Genomic DNA, 26,774 nt, shown 5'->3' with positions numbered 1-26,774 from the left:
TAGACCACTTTGTGCAACTCTGCCTCAATTAAATCCAATCCAATTTACATGGAGATCTTCCTAGAGGTCAACTGACACACTGGAATGCACATGAGATTTGAAACCAGAAAATTGGTTTCAATTCATTGGGTGGGTTTGAAACATACTTTCTGACTTTAGGCAAATCATTTAATCTGGCCCTAAATTTCTTTATCTGTTAAAAGGAAGGATTCATACTAGTTAAGCTCTAAAGTTCTCTATGATTATATGAAAAAGTATAAAGATAGAATAGCAGTAGAAATAGCTTCTAATATCAAGATAAAAGAGTGGAATGAATGCCCCTTCATCTTTTCCTTGTTTCTTCATCAGTAAAATAAGTATATTAATCCTTGTTTGACCTTCCTCATCCACCAGTTGGGAAGATAATAAATGTGAAAGACAAAGTTTATAGGGACATGAACTATTACTGTTTCATTGGACCACTGGGCTCTTAGCTAAACAATTGAATTGTTTGTTTTTTTCTTTACATTTAAATATCTTTATTTACATTTTCACTTTAGTTTCAGCCTAGCTACAATCATAAAATCCCAGATGGCAAGAACCAAGTCTTAAATATCCGTCCCCTAATCTAATACTAATCGCAGTAAGAGCACAGATTTCAGATTTGGAAAGGACTTTACAGGAAACATATAGTCCAACCTCCCCAGTTTTTGGAAAACCCAATTTACAAAGTGCTATTATCACCCCTATTTTACAGATGAGAAAATTGAAGCCGACTTATGATCACATTGCTAGTATAGTGTCTGAACGGGATGTGAATTCAGGTCTTCGAGACTTCTGAGTCACAGCTCTATCCACTTCAACACCCAACTGCCTCTAAGAAAGAGAATTTGAATTAAGATCTTTTGTCATCAAATTCATGAATTCTTTTCATTATACCAGGAAACTCAATCTCGGGCTCTAAACACAGGTGCTTTGAGCATGTGGAAGGATTGCCCTCTAACCCAGGCCTGGTCTCTGACCTCTCCCCTGCCCAAAGTGAGTTCATTTTCAAAGAGGGGAAAGATGGGGGAGGGTTGTAAGGGGATGTTTGTTGAAAGGCAGACACCCGGTGAAATTCCTTCGCTTTAGCAGCCCGGGATTATTAAACAGCAATAAAATCCTGGGGAACAGTGTAGGGAAAAGGGGAAGGATTTAATATAGATCCGTTTTCTATTTTTAAAAAGCTTTTTTTTTTCTTCCATTTCTTTAAATCCGAATATTTACAAGGCTCTGAAGCAACCAATCAGGGAAGCAAAGCAGGAGAGGGAGGAAAAGGGCCCTAGGGTGACCCCAGAGTCCATTTCCCCTCCCTCCTCTTAGGGCCTCTCCTGTTTTCTTTCCCATCCCCCAAATCTTTCTATTCTTCACCCCCCCCCCTTCCTGGATTCCTACCGCTTCTCTTCTAGCCCTACCTCACTTATTTCCCTGGAACCCATCGACCTCGACCTCCCTCCCCCCCCCAAAAAAAAAAAACCGCGGGCAGAATAAGAATCCTAGAGCCCCAAGGATGTCACACAATACCCCTACCTCTCCTAAACTTATTTACAAAGCAATTTGTAATGCAAAATGGGGCCGAACCCGGGAGGGCCACCGCAAAAGCACTTTTTTGCCCTAAGGTTAACCTAGCCACGCCCTTCTCTTCCCAAAGCCCTACCCCAAATCCATCGTCCCCTCCCCTAAACATTTCCTCAGGTTTTACCACGCGTAAAACCTCCTTCCCCTCTTTCCCCAGCTCCTATAGTCATTTCCTCCTAGCGCCTATCCACTCCCCAGCACCTTATCCACTCTTTAACCCTTTTTTTCTTAGGACTCCCCCACGCCCCGATCTTTTGAAACTTCCCTCTTTTTATCAACACCCGCTCTTCTCCTCAGTTCATTCCCCCAAGACTTTTTCATTACCCATTTCCCCGAAACCCCACCTTCTCTTTCCCATTCTGTCCTCAAGCCCCTTACTCTCTTCGTTTACACAACCCCCCTCCCCTAACCCACTAGCCCCTCCCTCTTCTCCCTATTCATTCCTTCCTCCTCCCTCTATTTATTCCCTCTTCCTCCCTCAGCCCCTTCTCCTCCAGCCCCCTTTTTCTTCCTGGCTTACCTCACCCCCCTCCCCCAAGTTCTCCGACTATTGATTCCCGAGCCTCCCAACTTCATCCCTCATCCTATTTCTTGAGGGGGGTAGGTTCCCAACCCCAACTTCGCTCCCCCCCAGGAAACGTAATTGTATTAGCTCCACCCCTTTCATTCAGAACTCTCCTATTGGCTCCTCTTCCCTAGTCGCGTGCTGGGGTGGGGGGGAGTGGAGTTGGGGGAAGGGGTTCGGCAGGTTAGACGATTCATCCCCTCCCCCCACTTCGCTGCGGCTCCGCCCTCCCCGCGCAGACTCCTCCTGCCTCTGGGCGGGGTCCTCCCGGCTCCTTTCATTCCCGGCCCGGACGCGGCTCCTAGGGCTCGCTTTCTGACCTCTGCGGGGCTGGCTCGGAGTGGCGAGCTGACCGCGGTAGCGCGGAGCTGAGGGAGCCGGGGAGGAGGAGGAAGAGGAGAAGGAGGAATAAGAAGAAGAGGACAGAGGGGCTGCTCGGGACCTGAGCTCGCCAAGCCACAGCCTGCGCTCCATTTTGCTGCGGGCGCCCGGCCCGACTTCCCCGCTGGGGCATCGGCTGCAGCGTCCTACTCCCCGCCCCGCGCAAGCCGGGGCTGCGAGCCCGGACACCGCCCGCGCCTCTGGCTGGAGACGGAGCCGGAGCGCACGCACCGCCAGCCTGCTCCCCCAACCCTGGTTCCCGGATCTCCAACACAGCTCGCCAGTCCGGTGCCCGGGACGTCGCCGTGCGCCCCTGCCCGAGACTGCTCTTCTCCTACCCTGAGCGTCCGAGCCACAACTCTGCCTGAGCTCCGATACGCGCCCACTGCCCTCGCCCCGTGTACCGGAGTCCGAGCGCTGCCAGCCTTTGCCCACGTGCGAACAACCCAGGAAGCTGTGCGATCTCGGGCGCAGCCTGCGCTTCCAGCCCGGTACAGCCAGCCGTCCGGACGCAGTCTCCTGGGTCTGAACTTAGCTGGACCTTCCGCGCCCACAGTCCCGGACCCACTGTCTGCAATTGAATTCGGTCGGACCCCGGCTGCTTCCTTGTTTTCCGCTCATCCAAACCCGGACACTCTTGGCCCTCTTAATTTCGGCTGACTGGAAGCCGGGATCCCATCCTCTGCTCCAGGGCACATCCTCTCCGGTAGCCGGGCGCCCTTGGCCCGGCTCCCCGAGGGCACAGTGGTTGTAGCGGACTCTGCTCCGGGTCCTCGCTCTCTGGAAGCCCACCCTCTATGTGTCGGGGCGGCTGCCGGCGTGCCGGGCCCTCACCCTCGGAAGAGAAGAGCAGAGGCCGACTGGGCTGGTGATCTCCGTCCCAGAGAGAGAGAGGCGCTGGGGCTGAGGCTGGGTGAGCCCTCCGCATCAAGCCCAACCGGAGTACGGAGCAAGCAGGAAACACCCCAGGAAGGTGAGTGTCAGATTTGGGGTCTGGGAGCTGGGACTTTAGGGCCAGGATAATGGGAATCGGGTACACTTTCTCGCCACCTCTTTTCCGGTCAGGAATACCCAAATGTAGAAGATAGGAGAATTCACTTTGTCACACCCTGGGCCTCGGTTTCCTCCTTTAAAAGCGAGACTGTTGATGGTCTCCAAGGTCTCTTCCTGTGCTTAATCTGTATGATGCTCAATGCCACTCTGCACATCTCAGCTCTTTCTAGTGAAAGCTAAGGGAAGAGACTGAGGGGAGCAGAGGAAGAGATGTGGCTTGGGGAGAAAGCAAGGGAAAAGAAAACGTGGACAGACAGTGAACAGGAGGGAGAAATGACGGAACTGAGGGCATTGTCAGGGGAGATAGATAAAGGGAAGGAAAGAGGTGAGAAGGAACAAGTACACGGAGGAAACATGGCATTTGAGAGCTATTATATGTTTTACAAAGTGCTTTTATATCCAGAGACTCTCATTTGTTCTCACGGTGATTCTCAAGGAGATGGAGCTGTATGTAATATCATCCCTAATTGACAGAAGTAGAAACCGAGACTCAGAGAAGTAATGATTTGCCACAGTTAGTTAAGACTAGTGGAAACTAAATGAAACCTAGATTTTCTGACTTCAAATCCAGAACACTTATACTATGTATAAATAGCACTTATACATTACTATGTATAAGTAGCATTTATACAGTGTTTACTTATGCGTCCTTTATACTTTGTATAAATAGTGTTTATGCTATGCTACACTTCCTTGTAGAAGAAAATGAGGACATCAAGGGGAGAAGGAGAGAATTAGATGGGGTTGGTGGTAGAATATAAACTCCTTGAAGGCAGGGATATTTGTATCTCCAGCATCCCGCAAGATTAGTGGCATATAATAGATGCTTAATAAATACTTATTGTTGACGGTGAAGGATGTAAGTCAGTGAAAATAAGGATGTAAGAGACCAGAGCAAAAGGGAAGAGAATATACATAGACAGGGTGAGGACAAAGTCAATATTTTTCAGGGCAACGCAGAGAAGGATAAAAATTATGTTGGATATCTCCTTCTCTCTTGACACTCAGTAAATGACAGTTCAGTTTAAGAGCCAATCTTCTAAGTGTAGCTGGAGATACTTAGCCCAGTCCTTCAGATATATGAGATTCCATCAATTGGCTTTGCCATCACCTCTCTGCTGCAGGTCACAACCTCTGTCTACACACGCCCCTTACTTTCTTTCTCCCTTAGACTGCCTTGTGGAGTGCCTCTTTGTTGTTGGGCCTTCTCTTTGCTTTGCTACACTGATCCTTTGAGGATACATCCAAGCCATCACTAGCCTCATACTTGGCCAGCTGGAATAGGACCTTCCAGAGCTTAAGTATTAGAGGAGTATTTCTGCTGATGTATCTGGTGATTCTACAATGGTTGAACTAATGGCTTGCTTCTAGAGAGATTAGTCTAATGGGTTGGGTTGGTAGGGAAGACAAAACTCTTAAAAAATAATTACAATGCAAAACCGAATGTGAGTTACATAGTACTCTATGAAGTTTGCAGAACTGGAATAGGAGTGGAGCCCAGTGACCCCTCTATGGATGGACTTGGTCTTCTAGGCCATGTACAGTCTGGCTTTAGACTATCTTTTGAGAGGTATTGCATTTTATTCCCCTTCCTGTATGCCCTTCTCAGTGACCTGACTCAGAATTCAAATCCTGCCTTAGATACTTCATAGCTTTGTGACCCTATGCAAGTTAATTAATTCAACTTTCAGTTATCTTATCTGCAAAGTGGGATAATAATAACACTTACTTCAAGACTTGGTTTGAGGATTAAATGAGAACCACATAGGAAATGTTGAGCAAGCTGAAAAGTATTATGTAGATACTATTATTATTAAACTGTACTTCAAATCATTCCCCAGATAAGTAAGATGTGCATACTGTAATCTTTCTGCCCTGACTTTTTTTTTTTTTTTTTTTTTTTTTGCCCCAGCAACCATTTGTATTTTCCTTCAAAGTCCAGATTTCTGCCTTCCTGGAGGACTTCCTTTATTTGTACACCTGCTCCCAGGATCATTCTTACTTTGGGGCCCCATTATACAACAGACAATTAATAACCATTTAGAAGCCCTTGCTGTGTGCCTGGCACTGTGATAGCTACTTGGGATTGAAAGGCAAAAGAATTCCTATCTTCCCGGAATTCACATTTTGATGGGAGAGATAACATCCAAACAACAATTTTTTTTTCCTTTTCCTTTTTTTTTAATTTAATTTAATTTAATTTTTTAAATTTTTTTTTTTAAGCAACAACCTGGGTTCAGATTCATAACTTAGTGTTAAGCCTTAACTTCTTTGATTTCCTCATCAGGATGTTGCACTTACCTCATAGGATTGTTGTGAAGATGGAGTGAGATGATGTCTACAAAAGGCTTTAGAAGCATTATATAATTGTCAACTATTATTATTTTGAGTTAATTTATTCATTTGACTTAGAGATGCAAGGATCCTTAAGGCTATTGAGTCCTCCCTCATTTTATAGATGAGGAAACAGGCTGAGAGCTGGTGACTTGCCCAGAGTAATCCTGAAAAGAAAGTGTCTGGCAGAATTTGAATCCAGGTATTATCTGACTTCGGGCTCAGTGCTCTCTATCTTTCTTGTACTTATCAAGTATAAATCTGACAACCCAGTTTTCTGCAGGACTCTGGAGGAGAAAGGATGTTAATGTTAGACCATATAGGGGGTAAGGATTTAGCCAGTCTATTTTGTGTTAATCTTAGTTCTTATATTCCAGCAGGAAAACAGATAGTTTAGTTCAGAAGAGGAGGGGATTGTAAAATGGTGACAGTGATATTTGCAATGAGGTCTTCATGGGTAAAGGACCAGCTTTGGAATAAGGAACCCCCAAGTTTCACGTCCTGGCCTATGACAAAAACTCCTTGTATGACTATTGGGCCATCACTTAATTTCCTAGTACCCCAGATCACTGTCTTTTTCTTTGGGTCCCTATATCTATGAGATCATAGATCCAAACTGGACAAACCATATGACTTACTGAGCTCTCCTGAGGAAAGGGTTTTCTAAATCTGGCATGTTCTATAGAGATGGAAGCTGTTTTTAGAAAGGTGAGCAATTCTTATGTCTCTCTTGTCATGGATGATCATTCCCGAAGCCAGCATTTATTAATTGCCTACTGTATGTTTGGTGGTGGTGATACAAAGACAAGAAACCAAAAATACCCCTCCCCTCAAGGAGTTTATATTCTCACTGGGGAAGTAAGGTCAAGATTATTTTGGGAGGGACTAGGACAGACCTTCTATGCAACAAGAGCTTGCTTGAGTAGAATCTTGAAATAATCTAGAGATTCTCAGAATAAGACATGAATTTTTGGACATTGACAGTGTAGAAATTTATTTTGTTTGCTTATTGTTACAAAGGTTTTACTTTTTAAATTTTTTTCAAAATTTCACCTTGAAGGAAGGAATACAAGAGGAGAAAATAAATGCTTGTTTATTGGGAAAAAAATGATTAAATGAAAAAATAGAATCCTGGAGAATCTATGAATTGGTATTACATTCCAGGTTTGGGGGACAGCCTAAACAAATAGAGATTAGAACTGTATATTATATGTGAAAGATTGTTAGGAGGGTAGTTGGCTGGACTTTGGAGTTTCTGAAGGATGTAATAAGCCTGGAAAAGAAAGTCCTCCACCATCCTGTTCTGACACTGTTCTGCTATTGATGTCACACTGGGTTCTCTAAGGCTACATTTGGGGCAGGCAATCCAGCCAAACTGGCCTTCTTTCGGTTCCTTACTCACTACATACTTTTCTCTGGTCTCTTGCTAGGGACCTTCCCTGTCCCTTGAGCCTTTGGTCTGTCTATACTGTATGCCTGGAATTCACTCCTTCCTTACCTCCCCAAAGAGTCTCTTTTTAAAGATCACCTTAAACACCCCTGGCCATTTTGGAGCTTTCCTTCTCTCTTCCAAATACCCAGTGCCATTCCTCTCAAATCACCTTGAATTTACAGATTGTGTAGATAGTCGTTTTGCTTTATTGATTTTGCTTTATAGTTCTGCTGAACATAGTTTTATATATACTTGTCTCCTTCATTGAAATTTAAACTTCTTTCCAGTAGAGATTATTTCATTCTTTGCACCTTGCTCAGTGCCCAGCATGTAGCAGGCCTTAATAAATGCTTGTTGGTTGATTGAGTTTCCCTTCACTGCTTCCTCCACAGCTGTAGCATGGAAGAAAGAGTAGAGTTCTGGGAGTGAGGCTTCTTGGATTCTAGTCCCAAGTCTGTAATTAACATATATTGATTGGGAGCCTGAACCAGTTCCATCTCATCAATGATGGGAGGTTTTTGGACTAATGATTTCTAAAGCCTCTTCTTAGTGTAAACATTTTTTGATTCTTACTTCTCCTTTTATTCCAATCCTCCTTAACTGTAGCCTCACACTCAGGCTTTTTCCTCATTTACCAGATTATTTTTGTTTAGTTTGTTAGGATTTGAGGTAATCTGATAGCCTGAATTTCTTTCATAAGGGGTTGCTCCTGAGACTGGGGCTGTGGTCCTTAATCACATCCTTAGTCCCAGGAGTCTAACTAAGACTCTCCAGCTTTCTCTCCTTCTCACCCACCTTTCCAAAAATAATAATTAACAACAATAATAATAGCTAGCATGTATATAGAACTTTAAAGTTTAAAGAGCACTTTGCAAATATCTCATTTAATAATAATAATGATAGCTAACATTTGTATTATGCATACTATGTTCCAGGCACTGTGCTAAGTGCTTTGCAATTTTTGTCTCACTTGATCCTTACAGCAACTCTGGGTTGTGTTATTATCCCTATTTTAAAGGTAAGGAAACCAAGGTAGGCAGGGGTGAAATGACATGGTGAGGGCCACACAGAAGTCTGTGGCTGCATTTGAACTCATGTTTTCCAGACTTTAGGTCCTGTTTTCTATGAACTAGAGATTAACTGGCTGCCTGTAAAAAGTAAGATAGGAGGGATGGTGTCAGAGGTTTGGAGTCTGAAGAGTTTAGACCAGGGATGGGGAACCTTTTTTCTGCCAAGGATCATTTGGATATTTATAATATATTCGAGGACCATACACAATTACCAATTTAGAGAAGTCAAGCAGAGGGAGATTGTTGTCCAGCTCATCCATACTTTCTGTTGCTTTAGCAAATGATTTCCAGGGCCTTAAAAGATCCACCCCTGGTTTAGATTAATCCCCTTTATTTTTACAGACTGAAAGCTGGGGATGGAGGGGATGCCTTGGAGGTTCTGGGATCCCTCCTCCTATTCCAGTACTCTTTCTGCCATGTTACATTATCTCGTTTTGAAGGAAGAGGGAGTTTCCTTTCCTTTCTTCCTAAACAGTGAGAGGATATTGTACACAAAGAAGAAGAAACATGGAGAAAGTTTTTTTTTTTTGTTTGTTTTGTTTTGTTTTTGTTTTTGTTTGTATGTTTTGATTTGTGTGGATTTGGGGGTGGGGGATTAGTGGTTAGGAATGCTGGACGTAGCATTTAGCTTGGAGTCCTTGAAGTCCTTCCATCCTCTAGGCCATATCTAGCTTCCTGAATCATCACAGACAAGTTCAGGGAAATTTTCCAAAGCAGCCTGTTGGGAGGGGGTTGGGGCTGAGGATGGTGCTCAGGGATCTGGGAGAAGGGGTCTGTAGCTCTGTTTGATCTTCCTGGTTGTCTCTCATCTCTTCAGGAAAAGGAAACTTTTCTTGGTTTTGACAGGTGCAAGAGAGGGAGGCCCCCCGCTGCCTGCTGGTTCCCCCGGACTCTCAGTCTGGCCTCTCTCTTGGGGCTCTTTCTCTACAAAGGTGTGTCCTGAATAATTTATCACACCCCTTAGGATGTGCTGGAGGCTCAGGAAATTGTTACATGCTCAGATAAGCATTTCCTCTTTCCCCTGGAGAGCTGGGAGGTTTGAAAGGCATTGAACAAGCATTTATGAAGTGTCTTAATGTCACAGAGGCCAGAGTCCTGGCCCTGCCACTGGCTCCCTGGTGGCCTTGGACAGTGCTGTGCACAGACAGTATTAGGCATATAACTGTATATATGTATGGAGAAATTCAGTTTTTAGATGAGGTGTAGATTGGCCCTGCCCTCATGAACCTTTGTCTAGAAGCAAAGTTTTTCATCTGGGGTTAGTGAAAAATTTCAAAGATCCATCAACTCCATCAACTTAGGGGAAAAAAAATTGCATCTTTATTTCACTATCTCACTGAAATCTAGCTCTTTCTTTTTTTTTTTTTTTTTTTTTTTTCATTTTGAACATAGGTTACAAACATTCTGAGAAGGATCTCAACAAATTCGTATTCCAGCTTAACCAGACTAACAAAGGAGTCCAAGGTTAAGGATCTCTTTCCCAGAACGAGGCTGACACACAGACCCAAATGTCCATAATACTTGGTAGGGACATTAGAAAGGTGCCCACAATTTGTAAAATTAAAAATGAAAAGGATTGCTGGGGTGGGGAAGGGGATCAAGGAGAAAATGCCATTTCTTCTAGAAAGTCTAAAGAGAGGAAATGATTCCTGGTAAAAATGAGTGAAGTTAATGCATTTTTCCAGGAAGTCTGTAAAGAGTGAGGGAGGAGGATTCCAGGTATTGGAGTGAGGTGAGCAAAAGGAATAAGACAGTAGAACTAGGGTCTGCTGGAAGTTTAGGGCAGATACTGGCTCAATTTGGCCAGAATGTACTGTGAGAGGCAGGGGAAATTAAATGAGATAAGGCTAAAAAGGTCTTTGTAGTGTCAGATTGTGAAGACCCTTAAATGGCAGAAATTTGGAATTTATTTAACAGGTAAAAGATTTTTAGCAGAAATCAAGTGAAATAATGTATTTAATGTGAAATAATGTAAATAATTTGAAAAGTGCTTTATAAGTTGTCAGGGCTGAAAAGGACTGTGAAATTCACAATGCTGTGATACAAGTTAGTGAAGGTTAGTAGTTTATATTTTTTAAAGACTTATTATTTTGTTTCTGACACTAGCTGTGTAACTCTGGACTATTGTCTGAAGCAGTTTTCTTCCCTGTAACATGGATGACATTGACCCTCTTTACTTATAGGGTTCTTTCGAAATGTTTCATAGAAATAATAGTTGTTTGTTTTTATACTAGGAAAGAAATAAGATCCCATAGAAAGATTGCAGTCTTGTTGAGGAAAAAAGGTATTGGTGCCTACAACAAGAAAGAATGAATGGTTGGGTTCCTGTTGGTTGTCCTTTGTTCTCGAAGAGGATTATGACATTAGGGAGGTGGTACCATAAAGTGCAAATGATTTGGATTTAAATGAGGGAGGGCTGTGCAAAGTCACCTACCTTGAGCCATCTGGGTCCTGTGGCCAGACACAGATCAAGACCTTGTCTCTGCCAGAGTTCAGAAAGAGAGGCTTGTGACAACTGAAATAGTCAGGGAAGACTTCCTGGAGGAGGTAGTGCAGTTGAGAGGTATTGGGCGGGGCATAAAGAGAAGGCTATGAAGGAAGCCTTAGGATTTAGGAATTTGGAGACTGCCATCAGGAGGTGGCTGTGGGGCTTAATGGATAGAGTGCTGAATCAAGAGTCAGGAAAAACTGAGTTCAAATTTGACCTTAGGCACTTATAAGTGATGTGATCCTGGACCACTCTCCTTAGCTCTTTTTGCCTTAATAGTCCACTAGGGAAGGAAATGGTAAATCACTTCAGTATTTTTGCTAAGAAAAGTAAGAAACCATATCCAAGTATGGTATTGGAGTCACAGAGTTGGAGAAGAGTGAACAACTGAACAACAACAGCGTTCTGGCTGGAACCAAGGAGGTATGGTACAGTGCAGGGAGAAATTCAATCCAGAAACACAATAAGGGCCTCTGTTCTGTGTGAGGCAGAGCAAGCCATTGGCCAGAAAGCCGGCCTCGGAATTGGGTCTTGCCTCGAATGCATCCTGGCTTAGAGAAAGTCACCTCAGTGTCCTGCACACTCAGACTAAAACTCTCAGAATACTTCTTGATTTTATTCTGGAACCTTTTCTGGGGGTTCCCTTCACCAGTGGAATGGGGCCATTGTGCTACCTGCTGGCTGTACAAAAACAGCACAAAGACTGGTTATTAGGACTTGTTTTTAGGGAGCTTCCATCATAACAGGGTAGGTTCTCCAATGGGAAATACAAAGTAATTTCAAGAAAGAGAATGCACAGACAGTTGAAGGTGACTAGATACTCAAAGGTGTTACTGAATTTTGATTAGCTTCATTTGCTGTTTTGTTTGGGGCCGTATCCTTTAGCAAAACTATCCATTAAGAAGGGGAGAGGTTGATTTATGTTGCTGGGGAAACCCCAAATTATGGCTCCTAAGGTATTTAAATAAGAAGGTTTTGAAAGTCCATCTCTAATGTTATTTCTGAACATTTCATATTCTCTGCTTTTCTATTTCTAATGTTATATATTCCAGGATTCCTCTCAGTTCTGACATTCTCTTTTCTTAGGTCCCTTCTAGTTCTGACATTTTGTGTTCTAAGGTCCTCTCAGTCCTAATATTCTGGATTCTAAGGTTCTCCCAGCTCTGACATTCTGTGTTCTAAGAGGCCTCTCAGCTCTGACATTCTGTGTTCTAAGAGGCCTCCCAGCTCTGACATTCTGTGTTCTAAGAGGCCTCCCGGCTCTGACATTCTGTGTTCTAAGAGGCCTCCCGGCTCTGACATTCTGTGTTCTAAGAGGCCTCCCGGCTCTGACATTCTGTGTTCTAAGAGGCCTCCCGGCTCTGACATTCTGTGTTCTAAGAGGCCTCCCGGCTCTGACATTCTGTGTTCTAAGAGGCCTCCCGGCTCTGACATTCTGTGTTCTAAGAGGCCTCCCGGCTCTGACATTCTGTGTTCTAAGAGGCCTCCCGGCTCTGATATTCTGTGTTCTAAGAGGCCTCCCGGCTCTGACATTCTGTGTTCTAAGAGGCCTCCCAGCTCTGATATTTTCTGTTCTAAGGGCCTTTCCAATCTGACATTCTGTGCTCTAAGGACCCTCTCAGTTTTGACATACCTTATTCTAAGTTCTCAGCTCTGACCTTGTGTATTCTAAGGGTCTCCTAGTTCTGACATTCTGTGAATCCTGATGCTTGTATACATTAGGCCACAGGGAGCCATAGCAGATTCTTGAGCACAGTAAGACAGTACAGATCATGTCAGGAGTGTGGCCCTGTTTTCCCTGCCTGGCCATCCAATGTCTAGGAAAGGGATGCCTGCTCATCAAAATGAGCAGACTGCTTCTGCCTGAGGCTCCTTCCCCCTTGGTAATTAGCAGCTATGCTAAATGGAGAGCCCTGTGATTTGGAGCCGGATGAAGGCAGTCTGCTGGCTGGCAGGAGGGTGGGATGGGAGGGGTTCCAGACTTAGTCAACTGATGGTGTCAGACTGAGGGAGTTTACAACAGGAAAGAATCCTGCCGTCCTCTGAAGGGCTCACTCAAGCACAGTGAAGCCTCTGCCCTCCCTGGGGCCCATCAGTGAATTATCTAGCACAGCAGGGCTCTGCAGGCTCACAGCTTCATCAGGAAATGACTGTATGGGTTACCAGCCTGGGCAGTGGACATGCTGGGGAAACTCTGGGCCGGACATGCCTCTCTCATGTATTCTCATGGAGTATTTCTTCCATAGGATCAGCTCAAGTTCCCTGAATGCCTTTTCATGCTGTTTGATTTTTAGCCTTGTCCTTCTATAAACACTATTCAGAAGATCTTCTACACGTTGGAAGCTTTCTGCAAAGTCTTTTGGTAGTTCAGTTGTTTTTCAATTGGGTCCAATTCTTGATGGGATCCCATTTGGGGTTTTCTAGGCAAAGTTACTGGAGTGATTTGCCATTTCCTTCTCCAGCTTATTTGACAGATAAGGAAACTGAGGCAAAGAAGGTTAAGTGCTTGCTCAGCATCACACAGCTAGTAAGTGTCTAAATTCAGATTTGAACCCAGGAAGATGAGGCTTTATGGCGCCAGACCCCTCGCTTTATCCACTGCATCACCCAGCTACCCCAATCTTTTGGGACCCTGTGGATTGCTCATGTGTTATTCCTTATCCTTATTGCTTAACTAACTAGCCCCCAACATTGGTTGTTCCTGTGCGTCCCTGATGACTTTAATGTCACATCTGTAATGATGTTTTGCATCCTATTGACATTCACCAGGAGTCTTTCCATTTCCCTTTGGGACACCAGCAGTTTTGATTATTCTTTGATTATGCTGTTTGATAAGTCACAATCATACCACATGAGCCTGCCGGTATGTTGATGTTAAGGCTTTGGTTGCAGAAAATAGCTTGGGGGAGGGATTTTGTACTTTGAAAGTACAATTTAATCCCTTTCCCTTTTTCATTCTGGATCCAAGTAATTATTTATCTGGGGTGCAAAAGGTATTGCTTGATTAATGCAATAGATTCCCCATTAATCAGCTTATTCCAGTTAGGACCAAGAGGCTTACTTTATCCTCTTGGTTTTTCCTGTGTGAGTGGGAGAGATGATATCTTTTGAATAGCCAAGAATCTCCTTGAGAAGACCCCATAGGGTAGTCCAGGACTCCATGTAAGCAGTATATTATCTGCAAAAGGAAGAACTCTTGAGCACAGAGACTGTTGTTTTTATCATCAATATCTAGAAAATCATCATCATAGCATCAGAGCAGAAAAGAAGTGTTTATTGAGTGAACGAATGAAGGAACTTCTGGAAAATCCCATTTTGTATAGGAAATCTAGAAAAGATGCTAAATTTAGAAAATACAACTTACCCTCAAGGATTTCACAGTCTAGTAAGAAGTGAATGAATATGAGACATGATACACATATAGATATTAGAATGGAGAGGAGGTCATATCTGAGAAAGGAAATTCCCAGTTTGGGGGAAAATCAGGAGAGGAAGTATTGTTGTAGAGAGTATGTTGAATGAAAAGTGTCTAAAAGGGAATAAAGGATCAAAGGAGGAAGTGCTATTCTATCTCAGATCCTTCCTGTGTAAGTTCTCGGCATAGTCCTGGGATACAAAAATGGAGAGGGAGGTTGAACTTTCTGGCCTCCAAAAGTCCCATCAGTAGGAAATCTGTGTTCCTGTGAGATTGCTTTTAGTTTTGGGGGATTGGGAAGTGGTGGTAGGAGAAATCAGGGAAATCTTTTTGGGAAGAGGAGAAGACAGTTGAACTAAGTTTTAAAGGATGAGCTGACTGTCCATCACCAGCAAAGATGAATAAGATGTAGCATTCCAGTATTGGAGCTTTGTGATCAAAGGAGTAGAGACTCTGGAGTTCAGGAGCTATTGAAAAATCTGTTTAAAAAATAAATCTGTTTTAAGGGATTTGAGGGGGGGACAGAGAGAAGTATGAGATAGATTGAAGTCATAAGACTTGGTTTTCACATTGTGTATATTCCAAATTCCTTTCCTGCCCTAAAATTTCAGAATTCTAACTATGTCAGCTCAATTGTGCTATGTGTTAGATGGTGGGTCAGAATCTAAGGAAGGGGCCATTACTGTAGGCTGGGAAGCCTTCCTGGAAGAGGTGGGACAGATTCTGATCAATAGAAATTTGTTGTCCATGCAAGTTCTCTGATTGGAAGTAATGCTGGAGAACTGCCTCTGAGGGCTGAGTTGAAGCTGTGGGAATGAGGCTTGGCGTGGTGTTCCCGTGATATGACTGGGGGAGGAGAGGGAAAGAGGTGTTTTTCTTTTCTCTCTTGGCACTTTTCAGTTCTTATCAGAGTGAATGACCTAGTCAGGATGAGCAGCCCTGGTGCTAGTCAACAAGAAGCTTTCCATTGGGCCTTAAAGAAAAAGGGAGCTGTGTCCTTCTCTTCCATCTACTCCACAATCTCTTTACCCTCAGAGGAAATCCAGTCTGAGCTTCATATGGAGGCTTATAAAAAACAATCTTCTGTTTATGAAACCAGATAGGTTGGAGACATGGAAAGTACCCTAAGCTGGAAGTTGGAAAGGGGCAGAGGTGGTTGAAGGGGAGGGAACACTAGGGTAAGAAAGGAAGCAAAGGGTCTGGTAGGGCTTCGTTGGGGTTCTTGACCCTCTAAGCCTCTAATTCTGAGTGAGAGATAGTTGTGATTATGAGGACATTTGACTAAAAACTGTGCATTCAAGTCAAGTTTATATTTTGCTACTGACTTGCTTTGAAGAAGTAATGGGGTTGGATTAGTCCCTAATGCTCCTTACCTGTAACTATTGCTGTCTTTTTGGAGTTGGGCAGGAAACAGACTGCATCACTTGCCCCCCAAATCATGTAGCAAGCTAGAGGCAGAGAGACCCATGGAGAGGCTGAGGACCACTCCAGATAATTACTGGAGTCTGACCCCACTGAGGGCAGACATTTCAGCCCCATCAGTAGGAAGTTAGGATAGCAGTGACTCGTACCAGTCCAGCAGAGCACTGGTCTCAGACAACTCTTTAAGATAAGTAGTACAAGTAGTGTTTATCCCCATTTTGCAGAAGAAGAAACTTGAGGTTCTCAATTAAGTGACTTGTAGCAAGACTCTGGCATGGAATTTGAACTCAGGTCTCCTGACTTCCAAGCCAGATTTCTTTCTGCTGTACATTACAAGAAAAAGTATGGTGTAGTGAAATGGGCATTGGGTTTTGGCTAGGATCTAATTTCAGATCCTGGCTGTCATTCATTCTCTTTGTGATCTTGGATAAGTCATTTCATTTTAAAATATTCTCCGGTTCTCAGTTTCCTCATTTACATCATGAGAGGATAATGTCTTGACTGAAGAATGCATGTTATTGGGTAGCATCCCTCCACCCTCTCACTTCCTTAGTTTTGTGATTTCCCTTGCTCCTCCCATGGTCTTGTGCTATGGATCTCACTCAGTTAATGTGCTTTGAAAGAATGAATGGCCAAAGGCTGATGTGGATTTTGGAAATTCTTGTTCTTTGAGTCCAGATCTTTGAGTTCCTAGCTAGGAGCCTTAGTTTCTTCTATCTTAAAATGAGGGTGATAATCTTTGAATTGCAAGAATATTTCTCCTCACCCCAGAATATTGTGAACAAAGTACTTTTTTTCATAGCCTTAAATTGTTATTGAAATGAGAGTTGTTTTTCTTATTCTTGAAAACTAAACCTTTTTTTTTTTTTTTTTTTTTTTTAGCCTAAACAGCCATAAAATTACCATTGGCAGCCAGACTCAGGACTCTTAGACACCCCCAATCCCCACCTCACTATTGAAATATAAAATAAATAGCTGGTTACCTCGACCTTTAGTCCTACTTTGAATTGAAGTTGAAAAATAGGTTCCATTTTCATGGTACTTTGTAGTTCCCAAAATACTTTTCCCTGCTGAGATTTTGTAAGGCAAATATTAGGGAATAAGGATCAAGTATTATTCTTTGCACCACAAAGAAAGTTGCTATTGTAAAAATTGAGTCTTGAGTAGAAACCATAAGGTCTTAGGTTTAGAATGGGAATGGAATTCTGGGGTCATCTAGTGGAATACCCATAATTAATAGCTGAGAAAATTGAGGCCAGAGGTCATACAGGTAAGTAACAGTTGGACACAGGTCCTCTTGACTTTCTCTTATATCAAAATCTTTGTCCAAATTGATATCCTAAGGCAATCTAGGTTGTAGAAAATAGTAGAGTTTGAAATTAGCTCTCCTATTTTGTCGTTCAATATTTTTCTGCTCTGTCACAAGATAGAACTGTTCTTGTGCAGTTCCCAGTCCTGGTAATTGGGGTCTGGCTGCCATTGTTCGTGTGTCCTTGACTTGGCTTTGTCATTCCCTATCACTTGTCCTCTGGGGCTTGAGAGACTAGAAGGAGACTTGCCTTGGCCAGGAGCTTCTAAACAGGGGTGTTCCACTTCCATTCAGCCTGCCTGATGACCATGCCTTTCTCTCTGCAAGACCTGCCAGATGAGGTTTTATTGAAGGAATGGAGACTGTTTTAACTCAATAAAGAGACGATTTCAGTGGTACCTGTTTTTGATTTCCATTTTTTCTCCCTCCCTCTCTTTCTTTCGCCCTTCCCCAAGACAGAAAGCAATCTGATATGTTATTTATATGTACAATCATATTAAAGAATTTCACATTAGTCATGTTGTGAAAGAAGAATTAGAGCAAAAGGGAAAAGCCATAAGAAATAATAAAACAACAAAAATGTGAAAAAAAAAAAGTATGCTTTGATCCTCATCCAGAATTCATAGTTCTTTCTCTGGATGTGGGTGGCATTTTCCATTGCAAATCTTTTAGAATTGCCTTGGATCACTGTATTGTGGAAAAGAGCAAAATTTCTCAAAATTGGTCATTGCATAATATTACTCTACCGTGTACAGTTTTCTCCTGGTTCTGCTTACTTCCCTCAGCATCAGTTCACTTAAGTTTTTCCAGGTTTTTCTGAAAGCAGCCTGCTCATTATTTCTTATAGAATAATAGTATTTCATTACAGTCAGGTATTACAATTTGTTCAGCCATTCTCCAGTTGATCGGCATCCCCTTGATTTCCACTACAAAGAAAGATACTATAAACAATTTTGTACATGTGGGTCCTTCCCTCTCTCCCCTTTTTAATGATGTCTTTGGGGATACAGAGCTGATAGTAGTATTACTGGATCAGAGGTATGCTCAGTTTTATAGCCCTTTGGTATAGTTCCAAATCACTTTCCAGAATGGTTGGATCAGTTCACAACTCCACCAATAATACACTTTCCCACTTTCTCTCCAACATTTATCATTTTCCTTTTCCTGTCATATTAGCCAATCTGAATCTGTGAAGTGGTACTTCAGAATTGTTTTAATTTGTATTTCTCTAATCATTAGTGATTTAGAGAATTTTTTCATATGATTATAGATGACTTTAAAATATTTAAGGGTCTGATATATGCTAAGTCTTAGATAACAAGGTCTCAGCTCTTTCACTCTGTGATACTGTGTCCACAGGACTGTGGCCTGCTGATAGAATGTTTGCTGATAATTGACCTCTGGGCCCCAGCCATCCACAAGCAGCATGGTTCTGATAGCCAGAATACAAGAATGGGGGTGATGGTTAGAATACCTTAGTATAAGACCTTTATGTGACTTTAACCAAATCAATTTTCCATGGTTTCTATAAGATGAGAGAGTTGGAAGACATGCTTTTCCTCCATCCCCTACTCATTCTGCTCTGACATTCTCTGCTTCTCTCTAACATTTTTGAAATGTGTTCTGTCTGCCCCATCTGTGGGGTCTCTGGGTTCTTGGTTCCTTGAGTCCTGGTTGTGAGAGTTTTATTCAGTTGATTCTGAAGGGTGTAGGTGGGAAGGAGAACAGGTGTCCTAAAAGGGACTTGGAATGGTAGGTCAGATAATGAATTTCCCAATCAGCTGGTAGAAGGGGTTCCTTTTTTTGGAGGTTCCTTGGTATGGAATTTTGCGTTTGTTTTATTAGTTAGGGATGAGCGGGTCCACTTTGCACCCTAGATTATCAATCTGCCTGAGATGGCACAGGCAGACATAGACATTCAATGATACTTTGATCTTCAAGAGTGGTTTGTTCTGTAGGGCAGTACAACCCCTGATTTGGAGATAGAGAGGTGTTGGAGCAAGAGCTGGAGTCTTGGGAGGCCCTTTTCTTTTGGCTAGGGACAGTTGTATGCTAGAAAATATTTAACAATGCAGTTTTTTAAAAGTGCTGCAGGAGACAATTTATAATCAAATTTGCCTTAATAAGATTTTCTTCATCACTTTAAGTCTAGCTAATCAACAAAATAGTAAATAAGGTCTTGGTTTGTAGTATTTGCCAATTTACAAGGCATAAATGTTCATATGGAAAATTCAACAGTGAGCAGGCTATAAGCTGGCTCCGGTCACAGTGTGCCATGAGGGACTTTTGTTTCTGCTAATCTTAGTTGGTACTCGCTATAACTTTCAGATTCTAGAGACTGAAAATATGGAATGTCAGAGCTGAAAGGGACATTGGAAATCACCTATTCCAACCTCTGTAAAATAGGAACTGGGCAGTCCAATCCATTAATAAACATTTTCATAAAATAAAACAAAAGCGAGGGGATGGGAGGGAGAAACAATTCCTGGTCAGAAGGAATTTCTATTCTCTCAGAGAAGACATATAGATATTTTGAGGGGGATGGGCAGGCTACAGAGGGGAAGTGATTCTGTCTGAGGTTATAGAACACAAGTGACTGAGGTGAGTAACCCACCTCCACTCTAGCAGCCAGCACAGGCCAGAGTTTTTCTGTATTCCCTTCCCTGCAAATGTGGCCCAGAATGTGGCGATGAGGCTAGACAGAAAACAAAAACAAAAACCAATGATAAATCCAATCTTGTAGGTTTTACTTTATCCTTTTATCTGGGAGAATATTTGTGGGACTAGAGGAGTTTGAGCTCCCTGTAGCTCCCTCTGGGCTTAGGAAGAACAGATCGGGGACTGACTCAATTCAGTTAACACTCATTATTTGGAATTGGAGCCTTGGCTTGAGGACTGGCTGACCAGATGACTTAGGCAGGTCACTTCTGAGGATCTTCTACAAAATGAAGGGCTTAGACTAAGATCCCTTCCAACTGTGAAGGTCCCACAAGTTCAGGAAGGCCAAAGGGCTGGAACATTGGAATTCTCACAATTCTTACTTCTCTAATATTGCAATAGTACATTTCTAGGGAGATAAGGCCTGCAAGGTCTGCCTTTCTCAAGAACTGCAGTTATTCCTCTGGAAAGCAGGTATATTACGTTTTGCTTCCTTTCTTCCCAGAGTTGCTATAAAGACAGTGAGATTATTAATCAGAGAATGCAAATTAAGACCACTCTCAGATTGGCTAAGATGTCAGGAAAAGGTAATGATGAATGTTGGAGGGGATATAGGAAAACTGGGACACTGATACATTGTTGGTGGAGTTGTGAACTGATCCAACCAATCCAACCATTCTGGAGAGTAATTTGGAGCTATGTCCAAAAGGCTATTAAACTGTGCATACCCTTTGATCCATCAGTGTCTCTACTGGGCTTGTATCCCAAAGAAATATTAAAGGAGGGAAAGGGACCCACATGTGTAAAATGTTTGTGGCAGCCCTCTTTGTAGTAGCAAGAAACTAGAAACTGAATGGATACCCCTGGAGAATAAATTGTGGTGTATGAATGTTACAGAATATTATACATGAACTGATGCTGAGTGAAATGAGCAGGACCAGAAGAACATTGTACACAGCAACAACAAGATCACACAATGATCAATTCTGATGGATGTGACTCTTTCCAACAATGAGATGATTGAGGCCAGTTCCAATGATCTTTTGATGAAGAGAGTCATCTACACCCAGAGAGAGACTGTGGAAACTGATTGTGGGTCACAACATGGCATTTTCACTTTTTGTTGTTTGCTTGCATTTTTTTCCCTCATTTTTTCCCTTTTTGATCTGATTTTTCTTGTGCAACAAGATAATTGTATAAATATGTGTGCATATGTTGGATTTAACATATTTTTATCATGTTTAACATAGATTAATTGCTATCTAGGGGAGAGTGTGGGAGGAATGGGGGGGATTGGAATACAAGGTTTTGCAAGGGTTAATGTTGAAAAATTATCCATGTCCATATCTTTTGAAAATTAAAAAGTTTTAATAAAAATGTTTTTTTAAAAAAGATAGTGAGATTGTGGCTAAGGAAAGATTCTAGAAGTCATGATGGGAGAAGTTGACCCATTGGTATCCCTTCATCTTTGTTCTCTCCATCTCTCCATGGAAGAAGCACAGTAATGGTAATACTAATAGCTAACATTTATGTAGTGCTTTTGAGGTGCATTTTATAATTACTGTTTTCTTTGATCCTTAGTACAGCTTGAGGAAGTAAGTGCTATTATTATCATCCTTTGCAGATGAGGAAACTGAGGCAAACAGTGGTTAAATGACTTGATTAGAGTCACACAGCAAGCTTATGAGGTTGGATTTGAACTCAAGTCTTTCTGGATCAAGTTCTTGTATTCCATCCACTGGGAGGGAAGGAGGGAAGAAAAGAAGGAAGGAAGGGAGGGAGGAAGGAAAGAAGGAAGAAGGAAGGAAGAAAGGGAAGGAGGAGGGAGGGGAAGAGGAAAGGGAGGAAGAAAGGAAAAATTTCCCTTCTCAATGGTATTTTATTTTTCCAAATACTTGTAAAGATAGTTTTCAACATCCATTTTTGTAGAACTTTGTGTTCCAATTTTTTCCCCTTCCCTTCCCTCCCCCCTCCCCAAGACAGCAAGCAATCTGATGTAGGTTAAAAATGTGTAATTGAAAGGACCGTTCTTAAGTGCTTACTGTGTGATGGGTACATTGTTCATCCAGTTCATGTTCAGGGGGATAAAGGTCAGTCTGACTTGGGAACAGGAGCCATTTACTTTGGCTGGAATGAATGGTATGTGCAGTGTGGAAGGTGTGATGTTTATTGTCTTCTGGAGTTCACCAAGCCCTAGAGCTCTAGCGTAGGAATGGACCTTGGAACATAAAATGTCGGCTAAATAAAAGGAGAAACTTTTGTAGATTGTCGGAGCCAGAAGGGGCCCTACAGAGGCCTAGGCCAATCCAGTCATTTCAGAGGAGGAAACATAGGGCCACAGTGGGGAAGTGAATTTGCCCATGGAAACACCACTAAGGTAGTGACTTCTTAGGTGTGAAGATAATCTTTCTTGTTGCTATAGTCCCCTTTACTAAGGCTTTGTGAAGTACTGAGTATATGTTTATTTAAGCCCATTTTATAGATGGAAACTAAGATTTAGGTGTACTGACTTATCAGAAGTCACATGGTCAGAGTGGGAATTTGAACTCTTGAAGGGGGGATTTTGCCAAACTTGTCGCTGTATGAGCTTAATGAGTTCAGCAAATAGTGAGTCTGCCAAGCTGGGGACAGGAACTAAGCTCTAAGGAGGGAAGGGGAGCAATGTAAACCTGAGCTGTTCCTTCCTGGACTCAAGCCTGTGCCCGCCAGGCCCTTCCAGCCCAGCTGGCTCCTGGGCTGTGGCCAGCCCTCTCCCTCTCCTGTGGCTGCCCTCTCTCCCATGTGAATGGGCATCCCTGCTTGGATCAGGATGCCCGTGACTTAGTGCTAGAATTCCTGAGCCTGCCCTTCTCTTTCTCTCTGTTATAACTGTCTGTGAGGTGCCCTATGCTGTCCAAGAGGAGATTCAGAGATTAAAGCAGCGATTCCATTGTTAGGATGGGATGTATGCACAGGATGCTAGGATGTGCACTGGGCTTTAGGGGCTTTCTAGAGTGGGGCAGGGAACGAGCATTTCTTAAAGGCCTATTACATGCTGAGAGCTATTGTTAATTTCACAATGTTTATATATTTTATAATTGTTTATTATTTTGTAATTGTTTGCATATATATATTTTATAATGTTACATTATATGATGTTAATACATTTATGTTGTGATAAAATACATTTTTGATGTTTATAAATCATCTTGGGGATGAAAGTATTTGGGAAGAAGTTGATAAAGACATTGGGATTAGAAGAAGCTTCTGTAAGATGGGTCCAGTTTTCTCGTGGTGTGTGTCTGTCTCTAAGATTTTCAGGGTGCCAAACAAAAGTGGATACAGAAAGGACTTAGAACCAGAAGAGTGTCTTGTACTATTTCTGTGAGATAAGATAACCTGGTGCTTTGAGGTTATAAAGGGATTAGACTTAGAGCCCTTGCAAGTCAATTAGTGCAAGCCTCTCTCATTTAGCTGAGGAGGAAATGGAGGTCCTGAAATCATACATGTCCAAGGCAAGATTTGAACCCAGGTTCTTTGACACTGTAGTCTTTCCACTGTTGGGTCCTCCTCACCAGGACTCAGACCTGGTCTTCTGGTCACAGCCCTATATTCTTTCTCCTACGTCATCTTGCCATCTGGTCCCCTTGATAGCTCCCCTACTAGCCTGCCTCACTGCCTGAAATTCTATCATAAAGGAAAATATCTTCTGGGAATAAGACTTGGTCCCATTTAACATTCTCGTCTTGTCATGGAAAGCAGAACCCAGAGAGCCACGATGCCTTATGTATAGTAGATACTCAGTAAAATCAGACCCATAGACCTTAAAGCGTATGAAACCTTGGTGGTCAAGCCCAATCTCTTCATTTTAAAGGGCGGTGGACAATCTGAATGAACCTCGGAGGAAGCTGGGACTCAAACCCAAGTCTTTGATCGCTAGCCGGCCACGTCCAGTATCTTGTTTGCTGCATTATTGATTTGAGTTATAAGCAATTGAGCAAGTAATTACTAGTGCTGACTGTGGGCTTGGCCAAGTGCTCTGAAGCTTGGGGGAGAGATGGATGAGGCCTAGCTCCTCCTGCCTGCAGGGAGCTCACGGTGTATGTAGGGTATGGGCACAGTGAACTGTAATGTGAAATACAAGCTGAGCTCTCCACAGGTACCAATACAATGCTCTAGTTTGGGAGGAGAGTGGAATGGGTATCATTTTCAGCTAGTTAGGAGGGAGAAGGCTTTCTGGAGGAGGTGGCCCCTAAGCTGGTCTCTGGAGAGCTAGAAGGAGTGGGCAGTCTGGGCAGGATGCAGAGGGGATGAAGACAGAAGGGCAATGGTGGGTCCACAGGGGGAGATGAAAGAAGACAAGGAGGGAAGTACTAGGAACAGAAGCCTCAAATACCAGGCTGAGGGGTGGTGGGAGAACACAATGTAAGAAGGGATTTTTGAACAGAGAATGGTAGAAATGGAAGCGAATGTCAAGCACTGATTAAGCTTTACTGGGTGCTAGAACAAGGGATGGATCTGTGATTTCCTTACTTTATAGAGAACTTCCAGACTATGAAGTTCCCTCCACCAGCCAGTCAGCTTCTTTGCTGCCCCTCTAGATTAGGGAGTAGTCTAGAATCTTGAAATATTAACGGAGCTCACCATAATCAGTATGCACCACCGGCTGCAAGGCCAGCTCACCCATCCACTGTGCCGTGCTTCCCCTATAGCATAGGTGAAAAAGAAGCTTGGAGGCTGGGGAGCTGGAAGGGCCCTTTAGAAATCTCAGCCATTCGCCTTATTTTACAGGTGGGAAAACAGAATCCCTGGTAGGCAGTGGGAGCCTGAGAAAGCTTTCACTGGGCCAGCTTAGCCAGGTAGCTATGAGATGACTTTATTGGGGGTACCTGGGATCACTGACATCTCCAGGTGAGGAACAATGGTGGGATCCCACCCCCAATCTCTCCTCCCACAATTTTCCATGGATGCTATAGCTATCCAGCTCTCTGCTTTGGGGGAAGTAGAAGTGTAGGAACTTCCTGGAGATTTCACTTGAAATACATTTCTTTCCCCCCACCCATTATTCCACCAATCCACCTACCCCACTTGTTTCTATGGCAACTGCTTAAGCTCCCTTGTTACAGCTGGTTTATCTTCAAGGTCCAAAGGACAGTGGTTATCAGAGTGTTGAAGTAAGGGGAATAAATGACCAGGGATGGGGAGTTGGGGGAAGGGGAAAGAGAACTTTTGCTTTGGGTCCCTTTTGCTAGGCCCCCATAGGTCCCCTGTTCTTGCAGATGCTGGATGTCCCATGTTTCGTCTCCACAGGAGCAGGTGGGGATGTGTCCAAGCCACAGAGCACTGAGAAGGGAATGGAGATAGGCCCTCCAAGGGCCAGCCATCTGTGACAATAGAGGGGCCTTCTCCCACAGGATGAGGAGCTCATTGTATGTGTCTGTGTCCCTGAGGCCGTCTCTGTCTCTGGGACTGCCTTCCTCTGCATTTGTCTAGGTCTTCGCTGATTTGTATGCTGGCCAGGAAACATTTCCTGTGTTTTACCTTTTTCCATAGGAGAAAGAGACTTAAAGGGGTTTGAACAAGTTAACCTCCAGACCACTGTATGTTGCAGCTGCTTTAAAATTTGATCCCAGACTGCCTCCCCTCTAGGGGAAGGGGTGGAAGAAAGGAGGGGAAAATTCAAAACAGACGTGAGTGCAAGGGACAGTGTTGTAAAAAATTACCCATGAATATATACTGTCAAAACAAATGTTATAATTATAAAATTAATAAAAAAAATTTGATCCCAGGTTACATGAGCAGAAGTTTAATGGCCAGATGTGTGGTTATTGTGGAAGGAGCCTGAGTTCAAATCTCATCTGCTGCATATTTAAATGTGATCTTGGAATTTTTTTTTTTTTTTTTTTTGATAAATGAGTATTTTACAAACAAGTGCCCCTAAACCCGATCCAGAAAATATGATTGTTAATATTTTTATATGTAAGCAGCAAATTAGCAAAATATTGATGTAGTAGATAGTGTTAGATCTGGAGTCAGAAAGACTACTCTTCCTGAATTCAAATCTGTCCTTAGACACTCACTAGCTGTGTAACCCTGGGCAAATCATTTATCCCTGTTTGTCTCACTTTCCTCATCTGTAAAAATAAATTAAAGAGGAAAGGGACAATCTGCTCTATTATCTTCGCCAAGAAAATACAGATTGGATTAATCAGAATTGAAGAGTAACTCATCTGCCATTTCTTGAATCTAGATGAAATTGAGTTGTGTTATCACCCGAAATCCAGGCCTTTTAGTTTTTTCCAAGGGGCTTTCCCTGGGAGTCAGGAAAGGGCTATAGAGGAAAGTATTAAATTTTGCTAAAAAGGAGATTTAAAAAACGTCTCCAGTGTTCTTAGCATTATTCACAACTGAGAAGATAAGGGATCTGTTCAACATCACACAGCTAGTGAGATCTGAGGCAGGAAGCATTCAAATTCCGGACTCCAAGTTCAGCACTGTCTTTGCCTTGTAGCCAGACTGCCTCCAGCAAATGGCCTTATCTGACTATGTATGTAGCATTCAGGATCACTATTTCCCCACCTCTCCTTTGAGAGAAGAAAAGATTTAGTCTCGGATAGGTCAGTATTTTCACCCAGGTCTTCGGATTCCCGGTTCTGAGCTCTCTCCCTGCTCTTATCGTTTGTTCTTGGTGACCAGGATTGGTGGGTTTGGTTACTTTTTCAGGTTGCTTTTGTATATGTTACTGTTCTTCTGCCTCTCCTTTCAATTTGCAGTTGAAAAGCATATCTAGACATTAGAATGTGAATTTTCCAAGATGTCACAAGGAATTGGGAGCAAATGGGGTCGGGAACCTGGGTTCCCTGATTCCTGACGGTCTTCCCATCATTCCACACTGCCTTAGAGAAAGAGCAGAGGACTCTGGCCAAGGCTGGCTGGGCTGGGGTGAGATGTGGGCAGCCAGCAGCCTAAACTAAGCACAAGCCCTCCCTCATGCTGAAGGTCCCCTGGGCTCCGATGCACATGAATATTTCAGGAGCCCAGTTAGAACCTTTGTCTATACTGCTGTAACTGT

At 43.0% G+C, this 26,774-nt stretch overlaps 1 protein-coding gene across 1 annotated transcript in view; it reads left to right on the top strand.

Annotated features, from left to right (window-relative positions):
• The first annotated feature begins 2,433 nt into the window (after positions 1-2,433).
• The window catches only part of GDPD5 (glycerophosphodiester phosphodiesterase domain containing 5), a 173,803-nt gene continuing 149,462 nt past the window's right edge, over positions 2,434-26,774 (top strand). Inside the window, 1 exon segment of the mRNA XM_074304095.1 lies at positions 2,434-3,515. The gene's annotated coding sequence lies outside the window, so the exon portion shown is untranslated.

The sequence above is a fragment of the Sminthopsis crassicaudata genome, chromosome 3, assembly GCF_048593235.1.
Source record: "Sminthopsis crassicaudata isolate SCR6 chromosome 3, ASM4859323v1, whole genome shotgun sequence".
Classification (NCBI taxonomy): Eukaryota; Metazoa; Chordata; class Mammalia; order Dasyuromorphia; family Dasyuridae; genus Sminthopsis; species Sminthopsis crassicaudata.
The sequence above is the reverse complement of the archived record's forward strand: the minus strand, read 5'-3'. Positions and strand labels throughout refer to the sequence as shown.